Raw genomic sequence first — 4,110 nt, forward strand, 5'->3', positions numbered from 1 at the left:
CGCGGCCCCTGCGGCCCCCTCGGCGCCCCCGACCCTCTCGGTGCCCACGGCCCTCCCGGCGCCTGTGGCCGGTCCGGTCACCCGCGCCCGTACGGGTGTTTTTCGCCCGAGCTCGCGCTATGCATCGGATGACTACGTCCATGCGGCGTCCACCTCTGAGCCATCGCCGTTGCCGTCCTCCGTTCGAGCCGCTCTTCGTGACCAGCTCTGGATGGCTGCGATGCAAGAGGAGTTTGACGCCCTGTTGCGCAACCGGACATGGCAGCTTGTTCCCCGTCCCCGGCACGCCAACGTGATTACCGGGAAGTGGGTCTTCAAACACAAGCTCCGTCCCGATGATACCCTTGATCGCTACAAAGCGCGCTGGGTCGTTCGTGGCTTTCGACAGCATGCTGGCATCGACTTCACCGACACCTTCGCTCCGGTCGTCAAGCCCGGCACGATACGCACGGTTCTCCACCTTGCGGTCTCCCGTGCTTGGCCGGTGCACCAGATGGACGTCTCCAACGCCTTCCTCCATGGTCACCTCAAGGAGCAGGTCTTCTGCCAGCAGCCCACCGGGTTTGTTGACCCGGCGCTTTCCGACCACGTGTGCCTGCTTTCGCGGTCCTTGTACGGACTCAAGCAGGCTCCGCGCGCTTGGTACCAGCGCATCGCGGCGTTTCTCCACCAGCTTGGGTTCCGCTCCACCCGCTCGGACGCCTCACTCTTCGTCTATCATCAGGGCTCTGACACGACCTACTTGCTGCTCTATGTCGACTACATCATCCTAACGGCATGTACGGCTGGTCTCCTCAGTCAGCTCACGGCTCGTCTTCGTGTTGAGTTCGCCATCAAGGACTTGGGTCCTTTGCATTACTTCCTCGGTGTCGAGGTGGTGCGCCGTCCGAATGGCTTCTTCCTTCATCAACGGAAGTACGCTCATGCGCTCCTGGAGCGCGCTGGCATGCTTAACTACAAGCCCACTGCTACGCCTATTGATACGAAGGCCAAGCTTTCTGCCACGGATGGTTCTCCTGTTTCGAATGCTGCTTTCTATCGGTCTATTGTTGGTGCTCTTCAGTATCTCACTCTGACTCGACCGGAGATCCAGTATGTCGTGCAGCAGGTGTGTCTTCATATGCATGCTCCTCGTGACGTTCACTGGGCCGCTGTCAAGCGGATTCTCCGCTATATCTGTGGCACTATGGATCTTGGAGTCACGCTTCACGCCTCCGCCGACACCGCCCTCACCGCCTACTCCGATGCAGACTGGGCAGGCTGCCCTGACACTCGTCGCTCCACCTTGGGCTATTGTGTCTACCTTGGACCCTCACTCATCTCGTGGTCGTCCAAGCGGCAGCCTACAGTCTCTCGTTCCAGTGCTGAGGCTGAGTATCGTGCGGTGGCCAACGCCGTCGCCGAGTGTTCATGGCTTCGCCAGCTGCTTCAGGAGCTCTCTTGCCCTGTTGATCGTGCCACGGTGGTCTACTGCGACAACGTCTCGGCGGTCTACCTCTCTGCTAACCCGGTGCATCATCGACGAACCAAGCATATTGGGTTGGATATTCATTTTGTTCGGGAACAGGTGGCCCTTGGCCATATTCGTGTTTTACACGTCTCTACTTCCCAACAATTTGCAGATATCATGACCAAGGCTTGCCTACAACGTCATTTGAGGAGTTCCGGTCCAGTCTTTGCGTTAGCCGCGGTGCCGCTTCGACTGCGGGGGGTGTTGAGTATATGTGTTGTGCATATTTGTGTATTGGGCCCACCTTTTAGTTGCCTTGTATAGTTGAGGTCGTGGCCTACTCGTGTACATCATATATACGTGCGTTTGCACCTGAGGAATACAACACGTAATTCCCACATCATACAAGAAGGAAACCCTAGATCGATGTGTTTGGTCAGGGTTCGGACTAGTATAAATAGTACTCTACCCCGAAAAAAAAAGGTATAAATAATAGTAGCACGGAAGCGAGAGCAAGCAGACTCGGATGCTTGGGCTTCCTGGCTCCACACGTTTCTGGTCCGATCAGCAGCCCATAACCACCGTCCGGCCTCCTGTTTATTTTTTATTATTGTCTTTTTTTCCGGGGGTAATCATTTGTATATATTACTTTTTTTAGAACCATTTGTATATATTACTCAATCAACGTATCATTACAATCAATCAACGCCAGCTCCAAAACAGCAGGAGGTCCAGAGCCAAACCAAGTAATTGTTCTCCCCTCTACTCTAGCAAAACTAGTCAATAATGGACGTCGATAACCACCGAACGTTCGGTCTGGGAACCTCCCAGACCGAACGAGAGGTGCCTCCCAGCCTGAACACTCCTTCCCGTCGCCTCCCTGGCCTCCCAGCCCGGACTCTCCTTCCCGTCGCCTACGGGCCCTTTTTATGTAGAAATAAAAAAGAGAAGAAAAGCCTAAAAGTGCACACATCAAAAAAAGGCCTTTTTGCTATGATAAATAAGCATTGGTCTTTTGGACGACAAAATTGCCATGAGATTTTGCCAATATGAAAAAAGTTGCCATGTTCAAGTTTATGTTTTCAAATGGCGCAAAAAAGAAGTAATGGCAAATTTGAATCTTTACCTAGTGGCAAAAAAAATGTAAAACACACACAAAAAGTGTACCATATATTGTTTCGGGAGAAATTGCCATGTTTCTTAAAAGTAATTTACCGTGGTTCCATGAATGATGAAAAAGTAAACAAAAAATCCATGGATCATGTGTAAAGCAAAAAAATGCAATGAAATTGGCATCGTCCCATAAAAGTTAATTTGGCATGAAAAAAATTGTCACTAGCGATTATATTGACATGTATGCAAAAGCTAAAGATTGCAGTGGTAATGTAGGTAATTTTGCCATGTGAAAAGGGTAAAATTTGCGATGGAAAAAAAGTAAAGATCTCATAGAAAAAGGAGGTTAAAAAGAAATTGACATGGCATTATAATCAAATTTTCCATGTCAATATAGTAAAAGTTGCCATGGCAAATTAAAAGAAATTTTTTCCATATTTTTTTTGCCATTTAAAGGTACTATGTTGCCTTGGTAACATAGGTAAATTTGCCATGTCAAGAAGAAAAAATTGCCATGAAAAAAGTAAGTAAAATTGTCACTAAAAAAATACTTGCCATGGCAAAAAACAATTTTTTTTTAATGAAGAAAAAAGTCATTAAATTTTGCCATGGTAAATTTCTTTCTTTTAGATAAATACTTTTGCCATCGCAAAATCATGCACAAATTTTTAGATAAAATTTCCCATGTTATTTGGTGAATTTGCCACGGCAAATTCACTTTACGGCGCATGGCAAGTTTGTTTCTTCTATATATATTTTTCGCCATGGCAATTTCACGCACATTTTTTTAGATAAAAGTTTACTAAAAGTTGCCATATTACTTGCAGATTTTGCCATGGCAAAAAGTGTTTTTAGATTTTTGCCATGGAAAAAAGTGTTTTTAGATTTTTTTTCCATATCGTGAATACAAAACTCTTGCTAGAAAATTAGAGTAAATTGCCATAGTCCCATAAAAGTTAATTTGGCATGGAAAAAATTGCCATTAGAGATTATATTGACATGTATGCAAAGGTTAAAAATTGCCCTGGCAAAATTTGCAAGCAATATGGCAACTTTTAAAAAATCTCACAGATAAAAAGAGTTTAAATTTTTTGCCATGCCGTTATAATTAAATTTGCCATGTCAATATAGGAAAAATTGCCATGGCCAAATTAAAATACAATTGTGCCATATTTTTCTTTTTTATTAAAGGCACTATATTGCCGTGGCAATGTAGGTAAATTTTCTATGTTAAAAAGGTAAAATTGACATTCTCTTTTTGTGACTCAACAGCTCCATCCTCTCGCGGCGCTCCCGTGGGCGCCCCGAGGGGAACCCATCCCGGCCGCCGCCTCTCTCCTCCCTCCTCTGCCCACCTCCCTCGCCGCCGCCCGGTGGCGCCGCCGGGCGAAGCCAGGCCGGCCGGGGCGGCGGCGGGGCCTTCCTTTCCCCTCCGCCCATGGTCATGGCCGGCGCGGGACGGCTTCCCGAGCGGGGGCGCTAGCCTATGGCGGGGGCTAGCGGCGCGGCGGCGCTCCGTCGGGGTGGCCTGCCTTGGCGGCGACCTG

The 4,110-nt window shown here is 48.3% G+C and overlaps 1 long non-coding RNA gene across 1 annotated transcript in view; it reads left to right on the top strand.

The window, feature by feature from the left end:
• Window positions 1-3,611: 3,611 nt before the first annotated feature.
• The window catches only part of LOC123084901 (uncharacterized), a 2,023-nt gene continuing 1,524 nt past the window's right edge, over window positions 3,612-4,110 (top strand). Inside the window, exon 1 of the long non-coding RNA XR_006439454.1 lies at window positions 3,612-3,801. This is a non-coding gene — a long non-coding RNA (uncharacterized lncRNA). The remainder of the gene's footprint in view (window positions 3,802-4,110) is intronic.

This window comes from Triticum aestivum, chromosome 4A (assembly GCF_018294505.1).
Source record: "Triticum aestivum cultivar Chinese Spring chromosome 4A, IWGSC CS RefSeq v2.1, whole genome shotgun sequence".
Taxonomy (NCBI): domain Eukaryota; kingdom Viridiplantae; phylum Streptophyta; class Magnoliopsida; order Poales; family Poaceae; genus Triticum; species Triticum aestivum.